At 36.5% G+C, this 18,502-nt stretch overlaps 1 long non-coding RNA gene across 1 annotated transcript in view; it reads right to left on the bottom strand.

Moving 5' to 3' along the window:
• Positions 1-18,502, bottom strand: part of LOC133041497 (uncharacterized) — a 221,264-nt gene that overhangs the window by 130,443 nt on the left and 72,319 nt on the right. The window contains exon 2 of the long non-coding RNA XR_009689254.1: positions 10,191-10,288. This is a non-coding gene — a long non-coding RNA (uncharacterized LOC133041497). The remainder of the gene's footprint in view (positions 1-10,190; positions 10,289-18,502) is intronic.

Consider the following 18,502-nt stretch of genomic DNA (forward strand, 5'->3'; position numbering starts at 1 on the left):
TCTAGCATCCAAAGAAAATAATCTAAGATATTAAAAAATTATACCCATAAAGATGTTTACTACATCATTATTTAAATGGTGATACTGTATAAGTTAACTTAAGATCTAATAACCAGTGAGCAACTAAGATTTAGTCAACATCTTGATTTAGAATTTAAATAAATGTGAAGCTTGCCAAAGACAATTAAAAAGTCATGATGCAATATAAATTAAAGAAATTGGGAAGTCATATTCAATTTTATTTAAGTTCTTCTGTTAAATAATGGCTGACCAAATATATATGTACTTCCCATCCCCTACAGTTGATATAGTTGAAAGTATGGAATTAGAAATAAAATCTTATGTAAATGGTCTCCCATTTTTATTGATTCCTTTTTGTGCTATAACCTACTCTCAATGTCTGTTCTGCATCTGAGGTATCCATTCACAAACCAACATTTCATGAACTGAGTTTTAGTCACCAATCACCTGGGTGAGATATTTTCCTCAGCTCTTTTTTTCTGTTGTGAATTTAAATAGTAAGTCTAAGGTTAAATAATAAGTCTAAGGCTATACAAATGAACCATACAAAAAAATTAGCCAACACACAATAAACACAAAGGCACTCCATTGCATAAAAAGCAATTTTATCATGAATAAAAACATCTGATGGCTGTATTGATTGCAGCATTGATTTGATATAAATTGACATACTGATGATTAAAAATGACTAAAAATTGTTGATGTAGTAAGTATGTATACCTGCAACTTAAATGTCATTTTGAGCTTAAATATAAACAGATAATTTTCTTTGTTGTGCAAAAGCTTTTAAGTTTCATTAGGTCCCATTTGTTTAGTTTTGCTTTTATTTCCAATATTCTGGGAGGTGGGTCATAGAGGATCCTGCTGTAATTTATGTCGGAGAGTGTTTTGCTTATGTTCTCCCCTAGGAGTTTTATAGTTTCTGGTCTTACATTTAGATCTTTAATCCATTTTGAGTTTATTTTTGTGTATGGTGTTAGAAAGTATTCTAGTTTCATTCTTTTGCAAGTGGTTGACCAGTTTTCCCAGCACCACTTGTTAAAGAGGTTGTCTTTTTTCCATTTTATATCCTTGCCTCCTTTGTTGAAGATGAAGTGTCCATAGGTACGCGGATTTATCTCTGGGCTTTCTATTCTGTTCCATTGATCTATATTTCTGTCTTTGTGCCAGTACCATACTGTCTTGATGACTGTGGCTTCGTAGTAGAGCCTGAAGTCAGGCAGGTTGATGCCTCCAGTTCCATTCTTCTTTCTCAAGATTGCTTTGGCTATTCGAGGTTTTTTTGTATTTCCATACAAATTGTGAAATTATTTGTTCTAGTTCTGTGAAAAATATCGTTGGTAGCTTAATAGGGATTGCATTGAATCTATAGATTGCTTTGGGTAGTATAGTCATTTTCACAATATTGATTCTTCCAATCCATGAACATGGTATATTTCTCCATCTATTTGTGTTCTCTTTGATTTCTTTCATCAGTGTTTTATAGTTTTCTATATATAGGTCTTTCGTTTCTTTAGGTAGATATACTCCTAAGTATTTTATTCTTTTTGTTGCAATGGTGAATGGTATTGTTTCCTTAATTTCTCTTTCTGTTTTCTCATTGTTAGTGTATAGGAATGCAAGGGATTTCTGTGTGTTAATTTTATATCCTGCAACATTACTGTATTCATTGATTAGGTCTAGTAATTTTCTGGTAGAGTCTTTAGGGTTTTCGATGTAGAGGACAATGTTGTCTGCAAACAGTGAGAGTTTCACTTCTTCTTTTCCTATCTGGATTCCTTTTACTTCTTTTTCTGCTCCAATTGCTGTGGCCAACACTTCCAAAGCTATGTTGAATAGTAGCAGTGAGATGGGTGCCCTTGTCTTGTTCCTGAGTTTAAGGGAAATGCTTTCAATTTTTCACCATTGAGGATAATGTTTGCTGTGGGTTTGTCCTATACAGCTTTTATTATGTTGAGGTATGTTGCTTCTATGCTTGCTTTCTGGAGAGTTTTTATCATAAATGGATGTTGAATTTTGTCAAGGCTTTTTCTGCATCTATTGAGATAATCATATGGTTTTTATCTTTTAATTTGTTAATGTGGTGTATTACATTGATTGATTTGCAGATATTAATGAATCCTTGCATTCCTGGGATAAAGCCCACTTGGTCATGATGTATGATCTTTCTGATATGTTGTTGGATTCTGTTTGCTAGAATTTTGTTAAGGATAAGCAAGGTGAAAAGACAGCCCTCAGAATGGGAGAAAATAATAGCAAATGAAGAAACAGACAAAGGATTAATCTCAAAAATATACAAGCAACTCCTGCAGCTCAATTCCAGAAAAATAAATGACCCAATCAAAAAATGGGCCAAAGAACTAAACAGACATTTCTCCAAAGAAGATATACAGATGGCTAACAAACACATGAAAAGATGCTCACCATCACTCATTATCAGAGAAATGCAAATCAAAACCACAATGAGGTACCATTACACGCCAGTCAGGATGGCTGCTATCCAAAAGTCTACAAGAAATAAATGCTGGAGAGGATGTGGAGAAAAGGGAACCCTCTTACACTGTTGGTGGGAATGCAAACTAGTACAGCCACTATGGAGAACAGTGTGGAGATTCCTTAAAAAACTGGAAACAGAACTGCCATATGACCCAGCAATCCCACTCCTGGGCATACACACTGAGGAAACTAGATCTGAAAGAGGCACATGCACCCCAATGTTCATTGCAGCACTGTTTATAATAGCCAGGACATGGAAGCAACCTAGATGCCCATCAGCAGATGAATGGATAAGGAAGCTGTGGTACATATACACCATGGAATATTACTCAGCCATTAAAAAGAATTCATTTGAATCAGTTCCAATGAGATGGATGAAACTGGAGCCCATTATACAGAGTGAAGTAAGCCAGAAAGATAAAGGCCAATACAGTATACTAATGCATATATATGGAATTTTAAATGATGGTAACGATAACCCTATATGCAAAACAGAAAAAGAGACACGATGTACAGAACAGACTTTTGGACTCTGTGGGAGAAGGCGAGGGTGGGATGTTCTGAGAGAATAGCATTGAAACAAGTATACTATCAAGGGTGAAACAGATCACCAGCCCAGGCTGGATGCATGAGACAAGTGCTCAGGGCTGGTGCACAGGGAAGACCCAGAGGGATGGGATGGGGAGGGAGGCGGGAGGGGGGATTGGGATGGGGAACACATGTAAATCCATGGCTGATTCATGTCAATGTATGGCAAAAACCACTACAACATTGTAAAGTAATTAGCCTCCAACTAACAAAAGTAAATAAAAGAAAAGAAAGAAAAGAGAAACATCCAAAAAATAAATAAATAAACGGATGATTTTCAAGGGAAAAATTGTCTTTTTGTTGCAAACATTGTATTTTCAGGATTAAATAATCAGATTACCAAAAAGCATTTAGGATTCTAAACCAACTTCTTTTCTTTTCAGCTTTATTGAGGTATAAATGACAAACAGAAATTGTAAGCTACTTAAAGTGTACAGCACGATCATTTGATATATTATATATATTCTGAAAGAAGTCCTAGGATTGAGTTAATTAAAATTTTTTTTCTTTCAGTGAGAATGCTTAAGTTTCACTTTCAGCAAGTTTTAATTACACTACAGTATTCTCAGTTACAGGCTACCCTGGTGGCCCAGTGGTAAAGAATCTGCCTGCCAATGCAGGAGATACAGATTCTATCTGTGGGTCAGGAAAATCACCTGGAGAAGGAAATGACAATCCACTCCAGTATTCTTGCCTAGAGAATCCTATGTACAGAGGAGCATGGTGGGCTCCAGTCCGGGGCGGGGTAGGGGGCTCACAAAAGAGTCAGACATGACTTAGGGACTAAACAAAAATAAATTCTCAACTATAGTCACCATGCTATATGTTAGGCCTGAGACCTTATTTATCTTGTAACTGAAACTTGAAACCCTTTTCCAGTCTCTCCCTATCTCCCTTCTGTTCCTGGCAACCATAATTCTACTGTGTCTAGTTCAACTACTGTTTAGATTCCACAGGTAAGAGATCCCATGCAATATCTGTTTCTGTCTGGCGTGTGTGAGTCAGCATAGTGCTCTACAGGTTCATCCAGTGCAGTGCTTAGCTCCTCAGTCGTGTCCGGCTCTTTGCAACTCTGTGGACTGTAGCCCACCAGACTCCTCCGTCCATGGGAATTCTCCAGGCAAGAATACTAGAGTGAGTTGCCATGCCCTCCTCCAGGGGATCTTCCCAACCCAGGGATTGAACCCGGGTCTCCCACATTGCAGGCAAATTCTTTAACGTCTAAGTCACCAGGGAAGCCCCAGGTTCATCTATGTTGTTGCAAAGGGCAGGATTTCCTTCCTTTTTAAGGCTAAAAATATTTCATTGTGTATATAATTGACAGTTGAACAATTCTGGCATAGAGGCACCAACTCCAAGCAGTAAAAAATCAGAGTGTAACATTACTGCCAGTCCTTCATATCTGTGGTTCCACATTAGTGGATCCACAAACCATGGATGCTGTTGTACTGTGGTATTAATTGAAAAAAAAAATCATTGCATAAGTGAACCTGCACAGTTCAAATGCATGTTGTTCAAGGGTCAACTGTGTATACATTTCTTTATCTAGCCATCTGTCAACAGACAGTTAGGTTGCCTCCATTCTTTGCTTGTTGTGAATAATGCTGCAATGAGCATGGCAGTGAAGATATCTCTCCTAGATACAAGGGCATAATATATAGCACAGAGAATATAGCCAATATTTTATAATAACTTTACATATCACTATTTTGTACACCTGAAACTAAAATAACATTGTAAGTCAATTATATTTCAAAAAAAAAATACAGTAGAGAAGTCAAAAGCTAAAAACCAGAAACAAAACAAAGAACAAATGCCTCATGGGTCTTCTATGATGGTTAGTAACCTTGCTCTAAAATGAGCTTTCTTTATATGGTTTGAAGAGTTCTACACTTTCAATCTTTTCAGTTACACAAAACACTCTAGAGAAAGCTTTAGGGTAATCTACTTTTTAGATTTTTAATTGAGAATACTCTGTCAGTGACTTGGGAGAGCTATATAAAATTATTCCAGCATATTTTCTATGTTAAGATTCTACTAGTTTAGAAGAATCTTTTCTCCCCTCTTTTCCCCTAACAATTACCATTTTATTCCCTTCTCTTCTGCCCGTTAAACTGTAAAACATTTCGGGCTTTAAAATGTGCCTTTGCCAAGAACCACTTCAAAGTAAAAGAAGTCAAGTGAACTTAGGTGATGTTTTACAGCATAATTGCCTTCTTTTCCTATCAATACAAGTGGTCTCTCATGCTGACTTTTCCTGGCTAGTACATATACTATAGGCAATTCTGTCAACATCTAGCAACCTTCAATTATGCTAGGCACTAGTATGCACAGAATAAATGTTTCTGTACTCAATAACCAACTTATAAAAGGGTCTGTGCTCAATGTGCATATTAAAAGACTTATTTTCCCTCCCAACAATGCCATGTGTTGAAAATGGAAAATGCTGAATATGTTATGTATATTGGCAAATGGTAAACTTAAATAGAATGCTTTAAATGAAATCTAATGAAAGGATCATTTCACAGGTTCTTGCCACCATCAGCTTGCTCTAACCCTCCTTCTGTAAAGATACAACCTCCAAGTGTAAAAGTGAAACATCATAGTTGGAATATGGTGGGAAAAAGAATCTATAAAGAAAGCAATTAATCCCTTTTTAAAATGTATATATAAATAGTATTTTCCCCCTTGCCATTTTAAAATTAGAGAATATGGATCAAGAGGTGACATTAGACTCCAGTAATAAAGGTGATTCAGTGGTATTACCTTTATTTTGGTGGGAGAGAGGGCTAACATTTCTGCAATTTTCTGTGGCAAATGCTCTGGCTTAAAAAAATCAATCAATATTGGAATTTATAAAATAGAAAGTGGATGTTTTTCCTTTCATCACCACTATTTTTGAGTCAGCTAAATACTTTTCTAGAATTGCATATATATGAACACATACACAGAGACATATGTGTGTGTGTGTGTGTGTGAGTGTGAGTGTGAGTGTGTGTGTGTGTGTACAGTATCGTATATAGAAATTCTAATGTCTTCCATAAATTTGGTAATGCTTTTCTGGCAGTATGTAATAGAGATACCCACATCACTGAAGGGAGAACAGAGAGCCTCCTAATTGCCTATCACATTACTTTTGGAGCTAAATGGATGTTACATTATTCAGGATTAAGAGAGATATTTCCAAAGCACCAAGCAAGATGGATGCCTCAGAATCCCTCATTTGCTCCAAAAGCTGTTAATTGTTTGCCTTTCCTTTGCTTTGTCATTGCCACAGTGAGGGATACCTTTGGTGCACACTGTTGTTTGCAGGACCATTTTTGCCACAAAAAAAGGATTAATTTTTTTCTGCCATTTTCTATTTTCATCACCAATTTCCAACTGTCATGAAAGTGAGCTCTGTTTTCACACGACATTCCATTCTTATTACCGTCTTTGTCCCAAGAATGAAAGTCTGTGACGAGAGCAAAGCCATCGCTGGCATCGGAGGGCTGTTATAATTCACTCTCATGACAAAGACAGTAATGAGAAATGACGGTGGCACAAAACGAATCCTTTCCGATCCCAGCCCCTTGGATGATAATGAAAACAGAAGATGGCACCAACTTTATTCGTCTTCATGACACCAATTGTGACAGGATTGAAAGCTGCAGCAACAAACCCATCTGAAGTTACAATTCCCCAGTCTCATTCCCGTCATGTTTAAAAAACAAACAAACAAAACAAACCTCCATCCCACCGTTTCTCCTGAGAATTCAGTTACTGGGCAGCTTTTAGAGGTTGCAGAATTTTCTTTACTACCTACAACTGAAAGCATTTCAGAGAGGATAGAATGCTTCCATCTCTTAAAACTATGTTTTCTTTTTTATTTTGAAATCATCTTAGAAATTCCTCTAAAAGAAGTAATGGGAAAGAGGAGGGGGAGAATATAAAGCCACTTTTTGATTTCTAATTGAATTCTCTGACTCTTCCGAAAAATACAGATTTAAAGTAGAAAATTTTGTCTAATACAAAGAATACAGAATCTTACTCTTTCACATCATGCTCCTTTCCTCCTTTCCCCTCCCTTCTTCTCCTCTCCTCTTTCCTCCTCTCTGTCTTTTTGAGCTATGATTGTGTTATAAAATCTAAAAGGGAATTTAGAGCTAAGTTGAGCCAAACTCTGCATTTTGTAAATGAGAAAAAAGGAGGCTTAGGTAAATGAAGCAACTTATCCACATGTGTGTGTGTGTTAGTCGCTCCGTCATGTCCCATTCTTTCCGACCCCATGAACTGTAGCTTGTCAGGCTCCTCTATCCATGGAATTCTCCAGGCAAGAATACTGGAGTCAGCTGCTACTCCCTTCTCCAGGGGATGTTCCTGACCCAGGGATCGAACCCAGATCTCCCACATTGCAGGCAGATTCTTTACCATCTGCGCACCAGGGGAGCTCCACTACCTCTAGGTAGTCCCAGAACACTCATTCACAGTTTTTCACTCTAATCTTTCTAGGATCTAAGTTGAAAATGCCAAAGAGAAAGGTAGCACAGAGTATTATGTAAATATTACACTTGATTTCTTTGCAAACTCTCTATAAAAGGAAGATGGCATTCTCTCAGGGCATTAAAGGCTACTGTTTTGTCACTTGCAACTTCTGTGCCTTTGGGCCAATTAACTTTGTGGTTTTCAGTTTCCTCTACTGTAAAACAAATTTAGAAAGATATAACTGGTCTACTAAACAATCTATCTTAAATAGAGTAAATCACTCTATTCTATTCTCTCCCGGCTGACTTCAAATAGAACTTTCTTTTACCTCCTCCTCACTTTGCTTCTAACTATTCTGTGGTCAGGAGCTAGGGAGGGGTGCACAGAAAAATAGCAAAGTTTCTACTCCCTTACTGTGTATCTCTGCACCACACGATCTCATAGCACAGGTTCTAAACCCTTTGGATGACTACAACTGGCCTTCCACTCCCATAGCAGTATAGAAAAATGGTCCATTTTTCCTCTTGGCAGACACCTGAGTCCTTTCAAAAATATTCAAGACTGGTTACTTTTCTGGGTATCCCAAGGGATCAACATGAAAATGCATATCATCTGGCCCTGACATGCTCCGTGAGTGAGGCCAGTTCGCTGCATGCTTTCTTCTTGCTCTGCAATGAGACCTGCTCAAGGCAACCTCCAGCATTTGGAATTCTCTGGGCAAGAGACAAGCACCATTCTCTGTGTGCAGAAACTGCAGGGAACACTTGCCAAGCGGGAAGTATCTGTTCCATAATAGCATGAGCAAACCTATACATTTTTTTTTTTTTTTTTCCAGTGGGTTTTGTCATACATTGATCTATACATTTTGTGCAGCTAACAAGCATTTGGCAAGGAATTGGGATTGTGTTAGTGTGTCTGTTCGACAGACATTTCAATCTCTGAGTGGTCATTGGGAGGTAACTTTACTTGACTCGAGGGAAGAGAGAATGTGATAGTCGTTTATATACCTATTTAATCTCTTCATTGATTTTGCTCTTCAGCAAGTCTCCATAAACTTTCCTTGCACTAACTGTTGGGAATGATGACAGTTGGACCAGTCTGGCCAAGTGGAGATGAATCTGTTGCTTTTTTTTTAGATAAGTAACAAAACCTGCCCTTCACTGTCTCAGCTTTCAGACTTCAGATGAAATTCTGAGAACCAGCAAAAGTCTCATTGCATTCTGTACAGATCTCTCATGGCTGTTGTAATAAACATAACTGTTTGATACTGTGATAATTTATTTTGTGTTTCTTGAAATACTGATATAACTCTAGAGTTATGGGGCACCTGAATAAAGTGTAGTGAGGGAAAGTGCTTTCTTCTGATGCAAAATATCAGCCCTTTGATTAAATAAAATATTTTACCTAATGTATAGTGAGAATATTACATTGCAGCACACATTTTAAGCAATCAGAATATCTAGGAGTCCTAGAGCAACCTGCGCCTTATGATTTCTGTGACATTATGAAACTCAATTATACTCTGTGTTTTATTGAACAGATCCTCTACACTGAAGATATAGCATGCCTTCAACTCAATCCGAGTTGACCAGAGCTCTTGCTCTTAGGAAATTACTTCTCTGTAAATACCTGTCTGTACAAAATGAAGCATTCATGGTACCAGTAACAGCTGGGTCCCACCAGATCTGTGCAGTAGTGGTACTTGAACTGAATATTTTGTCGTTCCCTCAGGATAACATTCTGAGATCTCTTCCATATTTTTTTATACAACCTTGACCTACCCCTAGACTTTTTGGGGTTGATTTTCATAATGAACACTTTCCTTTTATACTTTCTCTTTAACACTTCCAGACAAATGAAAAAAAAAAAAAAAAAAAAGCCAAACCTATTAAACAACAGGAATTTTGGTGAGAAAAAAAGTTCCAGATATTTTAGGTCTGCCTCTTTCGCTAATATAACAACTAACAGGTAATTTATATTTTAAGACCTAATGTGTGCAAGACTTTGTGTTCTATAGCTTTGGATAAGTAACTTCATCTCTTAGGCTTTTGTTGATTTGTGGGTAACTTGAGAGAGACTGGAATTAGATTTGTGGTTTGCAATTTGTTCTGAGGGCTCTTGTGTTCTGTTGAGATGTTCAACAGCTCCCACCGAGAAAGAAGGGATAAGACAAGTGAATTGTAGGGGCTTCACAGGAGCCTCTCACTCAATCAATGGAGGAGTTCTACTTATATCATTTTATGTTTTGGGCAGCTACATAAGATTGATATTTGAAAAGGGAGTTCAACTCTAAAGCCACTGGATTAGAATTTCCTTTTGACTCTACATGAAATAATTCATGATTGTAAAAACCTAGAGCAGCAAAAGTTAATTCACATTCTCTTCCAACACACAGCGTGAGGCTGGAGTCATATGAAACTGCTCTGATACTCAGCTTGACATCACCTGCTCAACTTTGTTTAGTGAAGTGTCACAAGGTTTGTGACAGTGAGCAAATAGCACAGAACAGGATGCTCCTTGGCCATAGTCATGCAGGCAAGAAAAATCTTCATTTGAAATGCATATCATGGGATTCAAAGTCAGCTTGGAAACTGGCATGTCTGCCACATAGGGAAACAGACCTTACCACAGGAAGACACAGAAAGAAGTCAGCCATGACGTAACCACACAGCTATCATGTTTCAATGGGAGCTGTTGCCACGGTTCCTGATCTCAGCACCTTTAAGAAAGGAACATTAATGTGCAATTTATTTCTCAATAAATTTATTTCAGCTTAAAGATAACTGGGTTACTTTTAGTAATGTGGGTAAAAATAAAAGTCATGCTAACCAAGTGCTATGGATATTGTCCATAGTAATTCAAATTAAATAGAGTTAATATAAGAGGACAATATTTGGAAGAACAAAGATTAAATGCATATAAAATCTTTAATTCTATGTATACACCTGTTTTGTACTCAAATAAAACATGTGCAACAACAAAGGAAACTATAAGCAAGGTGAAAAGACAGCCCTCAGAATGGGAGAAAATGATAGCAAATGAAGAAACAGACAAAGGATTAATCTCAAAAATACACAAGCAACTCCTGCAGTTCAATTCCAGAAAAATAAGTGACCCCAATCAAAAAATGGGCCAAAGAACTAAACAGACATTTCTCCAAAGAAGACATACAGATGGCTAACAAACACATGAAAAGATGCTCACCATCACTCATTATCAGAGAAATGCAAATCAAAACCACAATGAGGTACCATTACACGCCAGTCAGAATGGCTGCTATCCAAAAGTCTACAAGAAATAAATGCTGGAGAGGATGTGGAGAAAAGGGAACCCTCTTACACTGTTGGTGGGAATGCAAACTAGTACAGCCACTATGGAGAACAGTGTGGAGATTCCTTAAAAAACTGGAAACAGAACTGCCATATGACCCAGCAATCCCACTCCTGGGCATACACACTGAGGAAACCAGATCTGAAAGAGACACATGTATCCCAATGTTCATTGCAGCACTGTTTATAATAGCCAGGACATGGAAGCAACCTAGATGCCCATCAGCAGATGAATGGATAAGGAAGCTGTGGTACATATACACCATGGAATATTACTCAGCCATTAAAAAGAATTCATTTGAATCAGTTCTAATGAGATGGATGAAACTGGAGCCCATTATACAGAGTGAAGTAAGCCAGAAAGGTAAAGATCAATACAGTATACTAATGCATATATATATGGAATTTTAAAAGATGGTAATGATAACTCTATATGCAAAACAGAAAAAGAGACACAGATGTACAGAACAGACTTTTAGACTCTGTGGGAGAAGGCAAGGGTGGGATGTTCTGAGAGAATAGCATTGAAACAAGTATACTATCAAGGGTGAAAGAGATCACCAGCCCAGGTTGGATGCATGAGACAAGTGCTCAGGGCTGGTGCACGGGGAAGACCCAGAGGGATGGGATGGGGAGGGAGGCGGGAGGGGGGATCGAGATGGGGAACACATGTAGATCCATGGCTGATTCATGTCAATGTATGGCAAAAACCACTACAATATTGTAAAGTAATTAGCCTCCAACTAATAAAAATAAATGGAAAAAAAAATTTTTTTAAAGGAAAAAAAAAAGACATGTGCAAGAAAAATATTTCATGTTTTGTGTTAAGTCGCCTCAGTTGTGCCTGAGTCTTTGCGACCCCGTGGACTGTAGCCCACCAGGCTCCTCTGCCCATGGGATTTCCCAGGCAAGAGCACTGGAGTGAGCTGCCATGCCCGCCTCCAGGGGATCTGCCCAACTCAGGGATCGAATCCGAGGCTCTTATGTTTCTTGCACTAGCAGGCAGGTTCTTCACCACCAGTGCCCGTGGGAAGAAGACATGTGCAAGGAGAACATTTCATATTAATTTTTGATTTTCGTATGTTCCCAATTTGCAGTCTAGAAGATTTGCTAGAGAGTATGTGACATCTTTACATACTTTTGATAAGTTAATCTTAATTTTGGCAGTTAAGGTATCTAGAAGATTAAAAAAGTGACTGGAAAATTCCACTCTTAATGACTTAGGTTGAAATCACACTTACTGCTTTGTCTTTTTATTTGGTTAAATGCAATGCTCCCAGTACATTTGGATTGTTATTATAAATGAAGCTTAAGAAAAACACATATACAAAACCTTGCTTGCAATTACTTTGCCTGACAGTGATGTGAAATGTAATTAGAAGGTTTGAATTGTACAGGTACTAAAAAGAAGTGTACTACAAAATAAGCAAACCATAATGTTAAGAACTCCAGTTAGGTTATTAACATGTTATGATCTTAATTATGACATTCCAGTATTATAATCCTAGGTCTATTGCTAAAGAGAGGAGATTATAAACGGAGGTTGTCAAAATGTTTATCAGAGAAGCTATTTTAACATCATTTTTAAAGGAAATTTATTGTTTAATTATAAAAGTAATATAACTACAATCTAGGAAATATGTAAAATGGTAAAAAGTGAAACAATTACCTATTATCACTGTACTCAAACTACCATTATTATTATTTTGGTGGAGTTCCTTCCAGGCTTTCTTCATATGCTTTTATTAATTTTTTTGTTTACAATTCTAATGTGTGCACATAATATTTTGCTCCCTGTCTTCACACTTTATATATATGTAATAGAGTTTCATATTTTCAAAAGCAGTCTAGTTTGTATTTTAGGAAATTACTTGGTAAGAGACAGTGGTGGGCAAGGCACTGAGCCTCAGGTCTGGTCTAGAAGGCAATTCTGCTTTGCTGTGAGGCTCACAATAACTAGGCATTTTCATTGCCTGCAACCATTTCATGAGAAATGCTTTGCACTGTGCTGAATACTAAATACAGGAAAAAGTCTCCATCAATTAAGGTTTGGAATGAGGCCAGACCTAAATCACTGGGGTAGAATCTTTGCATCTCAGCTTCATAGGGATCACCATATAAAGAGACCAGATGATACGAGACGCCGTAATTGCTGCCCATAGAAGCCAAGGGAGGGCATTTAACCCACAGAGATGAAAGTGCTTCTTCCAAGGACACCTGAACGCATGTTATGAAACCAAGAACCGCAATAAAATCAAAGTTACTTAGGAAACTAGCTGTAATGTATAAAATCTTCTATGAGTGAGTGTAACTCAAATTTTTTCAAAAAAACAATATATAAGTAATGCAAACACTAAGAAGAACCACTGTGATTTTGTTATCTGAGATGGAAAAGAGTGAATGTTGGAAAAGTATAAAACCTGTACAATATCCACTTTATGTATATATGTGTAGGCAAACTTTCGTCATATGTATGCATAGGAACACTATCTTAGTAATATCCATATTAAAAATTGTATTTTAATCCAAAATAAAAACAGACCAAAGTTCATGAATAGTTTCAGAAAGGCTGACTCTCTCCAAAATGTCCAGCAGCTTCATTCACCATTCGGAAACCACAACAGATTAAAGAGGTTTAAATATTCCACTACTTGGAATGCCAAAGCCGTATCAAGATTTATGACAGTAATTACAAGGCTGTGGGGGAAAGGTGCAAATTTTCTGGATTGAAAGTCCAGATTAAGAGTCCACATCTAATTATTTAAAAATCTCAAAATGTTCGACTCTGTAATTGTATTTCTTAAACTTCCCCCCCTCTTGACACCGCTTAAGATTTAACTCTTGTTTTTTGTTTCTTCTCGTTTTATTGAGATATAATTGACATACAGCACTGTATAAGGTGTACCACATAATCTGACTCACATGTACCATGAAACGATTATCATAATAATTTTAGTGAACATCCATCATCTCATATAGATACAAAATTAAATAAATATAAAAAAATTGTGATGAGAACTCTTAGGATTTACTTCCTTAACAACTTTCATATATAACATACAGCAGTGTTAATTATCATGTTGTATATTACATTCTGAGTAATTACTGATCTTTTCACTGGAAGTTTATACTTTTCTACTCTATAAAGATTTCACTTTATCTTTGGTTCTCAGTAGTTTAACTAGGAAGTCTCTAAGCGTAATTTTCTTTCTGGTTATACTCTGTGGGGCTTGTAGACCTTCTTGAATCTGTGACTTGATATCTAGGCATGTCTAGGACATTCTACGCCACTATTTCTTCAATTACTGTCTCTCTGATTAGACCTGTTAAACATTTTCCCTTTGTCTTACATGTCTCAAACATGTTTTGCTGAGTTTTTTCTCCCTGTGCATTGCTCTGAATATTTTCTACCTCCCTATGATATGATTTATTCATCCTTTTCTCTTTTTTTTTTTTGGGGGGGTGGTGCTATTTCTAATGCTAATAAACTACACCAGTAAAATTTTCATCTTAGTCATTATATTTTTCAGATGTAGATTTCCATTTGATAGGTTGTATGTGTATGGGGAGTACTCTAGGTGTTTACTGAAGTTTCCCATTCTTCCCCGTATTTTCTTGAATTATATCAATTATGTTATTTTTAAATATCTGATAATTTCAGTATCTGATTCACCCATGGGTCTATTTCAATTTTTTGTTTGTTTTCAATTGGTGCTATTTTTAACATGCTTTTAATTTTTAATTTCTTATTGGAAATAGTACATTAAAATTATACAGTGTATGAATAACATATCTTCTTCCAAAGATAATTTTTTTTTTTATGGAAGGCAGATAGAGTATCAGAAGATGACTTTCATCCTTTCAGGAGCCGATTTTAGTTTTTTGGTTTCTTTTTTTTTTTTTGTAAAGATTATTATGTTTCCATTTCATCCTTGTTATTCTGTCAAGGCTTTTCTGGTAACTCAGAGAAAAGCCCTGGGTATTTAGTAAGTTCTTCTGATTTGGTGGAACTTGAAGTTCAATCTTATTCCTTAGAAGTAGGCAGATATGGAAATCTGCTCTTTTTTTTTTTCTTCCAGCTAGTGTTTTCCTTAGGTTTTCCTGCATGTATAATTAGGAATCCATCAACATCCTGAAGAGAACCAGTAGAAGATTTTCTACTTCTCTGATGTCTCCAAATTGAGACAATCTGAGATATTGCCACTCTATTTGTATTCTCTCTCACAATATTAAATTCTGATTTCTGTCTTCTTAGTCCTTTAAGATTCTTGTTTCCTGCTTTGGCTCTATTGCCTCTTATGGCAGAAAATTTCTAACTACTACCCTCAGAAGATAAGCCAGCTAAATATGGAAATCTTATGTTCTTTCCATCTTAAAATGATTGTAGTCCCTCCTGTCTTTAACTACTTTGGTTGTATTCCAGTGCCTTCAAACAGTTGTATTTTACATCTTGTTCACCATTAATAATTGTAACAGCAGAAATGTTAGTCCAATACAAGTCACTCCTTCATGATTGGAATCAGAACTTCACTTCTAGAAAATAAATTGCTCAAAGGAAATAATTATGAATGTGACCGAGATTTGGCTACCTGGATAATCTATAACAGCAATTTTTCTACCAGTAAAAAATGAAATGATCTGTAGGTCCAAAAATGTGAAATTATTTAAATAAACTATAATTTATCTACTGTAAAACAATCAGAACTATTCCCACAATTAGTGGGATAACTGAGGTGATAAATTTCAAGTGTGAACAAGCAGTTTGTATGTGTGGGTATCTTCTTCCAGTCACATTTACTCCACAGGTACAAGCATAAATAGGTTAAGAATTGGACTTCACTTGACCATACTTACTCCAAAATCCCAGCCAAGGCCTATTTCTGTCTAATTTAAGAGAAACAGAATGTGTTAAAGCCCATGGATGGCTCCCAGAACCTGGTGGGACAGAGGAGTAGGGATGGGGGATATACTGCTAGGAAAAGCTTCAAAAATCACATGTAGAACTGCTTCCATGAAGACACCACTGCTGACATGTCTCAGCAGAGATACTAATGCTGGTCTCCCTGACATCATTGATATTTGACACTGGAAATAACTGCTAGCCACATCATCAGTGCTGCTTTAGAAAACTAGAAATGGCTTTAACCACTATGGCAAACCATTCCTGAGATATTCTAAATTGTTCTTAATAACTATGACTTGCTTTTTTCAAATAGGTACTACCTTCCCAAACCAACTACTTTCAGATAGTTTGTGTTATGGGACAGCCAGCATCATGTCTGCGGGCCATCAATAGTTCTCCATAGGATTGCATGTGTAAATTATTTAGTTTTTGATTCTCTGAGCCAACTAAGACTGGTGCTGCAAGGATGCTCAGCATGCATCATTCCTCTCCTCCATTTTGCCTTTCTGAAACATGGTTTCTGCCAGATATAATTTGTCTGTGCATAATCCTGGGTTTAGCTCAATCTTCCTTTGTTCTTTAAGTTTTCAAGTTAAGCTGGGTCCAAACCATGAATTGTCAGATTCCCCCAAGTCTAGCTTTAGGCTATTTAATTTGGTGAATGGGGCAGCTTTTTCTGAAGTCCTCAGCCATGTACATTACTTCTGGATAGTCTTCTATTTTTCTTTATGATAGTTACTATATTTAGCAGCCCTTTCACATATTTTGCAACTTTTTCTTGTTTACTGCTATATATCCCAGTCAGTATTTGGAGCATATAAGTCACTCGATAACCATTTTAATAAGATTTTATATAATATTTTATATAATTACTGAATAAGTTAGATCTCTCTCTAGTTTCATTTGAGATATCATTTATATTTCTATCTCTTATTCTTCTTATATTTTTACTTGGCTTCCTAGAAGAAAAGGATAATATTGCCCTCTTCATTATCTTTAAAACCACACAAACAGCCAATTAGTAAATATTATCAAGCTGAACTAGTAGATATGTAATAACAATGCTAAATGGCCATCTATAGGATAAGTCTAGGGGAAACCTCATTTATGCCCCTAATCAAAAATTAATATCATTGATGACTGAATAATTCATTTTCCTTTACTTGCACCCATATTAAGGAAGAAAAGAAAATAACATTCAATATTCTGATTGTTGAATAGTGTTGACTGATGAGATTGTGAGGATAAGAAGGTTAAGTCAAAATTTCTCTACTCTGTACAAACTGTGTTTTGGGGATATGCCTTTAATCTAACTATATAACAACAAATTGTCAGACTTAAACCATTATGGAGCAATCTGGAAACCCTGCCTCTAGTTTTGTAAAGTCTGATGGGAACTAAAAAGAAGTGAATGAACAAAAATAATCAAAAAAACCTACAGTTGTTCATAAGACTTGTACAGAATTTAGATGAAATCACTATTGTTGCTCAGTCGCTAAGTCATGTCAACTCTTTGGAACCCCATGGACTGCAGCATGCCAGGCTTCCTTCTCCTTCACTACCTTCAAGAGTTTCCTCAAACACTACTGCTGACATCTCTCAGCAGAGACTCTACTGCTGGTCTCTGATATCACCGATATTTGACACTGGAAATAACTGCTAGCCATATCATCAGTGATGCTTTGGAAAACTAGAAACAGTTTTAATCACTGAGTAGATGTCCACTGAATCAACAATGCCATCCAACCATCTCATCCTCTGTCACCCCCTTCTCCTCCTGCACTCAATCTTTCCCAGCATTAGGGTCTTTTCCAAGGAGTCAGCTCTTCACATCAGGTGGCCGAAGTATTGGAGCTCCAGCTTCAGCATCAGTCCTTCCAATGAATATTCAGTGTTGATTTCCTTTAGGATTGACTGGTTTGATATCCTTGCTGTCCAAGGAACTCTCAAGAGTCTTCTCCAGCACCAGTTTTAAAATATCAATTATCGTTATGGAATATCCTGTGTTATGGGTGGTTATGGAACAACCTGTCCATAACCAATTATGGTTATGGAACAATCTGTCCATTGAAAAAGATATCTGTTAGAAAACTTAAAAGATTATAGCTTAGCCATTAAACTCAAAAACAAATTGATATTTTTGAGCCAGTATCATTTTTGCCTTTGGCAAGAGGTAACAAAGAACATGTCTCTCAAATTTATGCTTGTTCTAAGTAGCTCTACTTTTGTCAATATTTAGAATTGTTATACTTCAAATTTAGTCTTTCTGGTGAGTTTGTAGCAATATTTCATTATGGTTTTAACTTGCAATTGCTTGATTACTGAAGAAATTGAGCTCCCTTTTATCTGTTTATTTTACTATCTTCTCTCCTAAAGTATTTGTTCAAGACTTGCAGACTTGCATATTGGTTATCTTTCTCACATTCCTGTGTGATTCCCAAATACATGATCTTTGAAAGTTATATATTTTGCAATATCTTTTCCTGCTCTTGAGTTAACTGTTTTGCTTTCTAAATAGTAACTTTACTAAGCTGAAACCTTTAATTTTGATGAACAATTGAAAATATTTTCTTTTGTTATTCTTTTTATATCTGTAAAAACACACATTATTCTTTTTCTTTACACTGTACACAATACTTTGAATGCTGCTGTACTTTGGTCACCAGATGTGTGTGTGTGTGTGGGTGTGGATAGGGGTTCT

This window comes from Dama dama, chromosome 3 (assembly GCF_033118175.1).
Source record: "Dama dama isolate Ldn47 chromosome 3, ASM3311817v1, whole genome shotgun sequence".
NCBI lineage: Eukaryota > Metazoa > Chordata > Mammalia > Artiodactyla > Cervidae > Dama > Dama dama.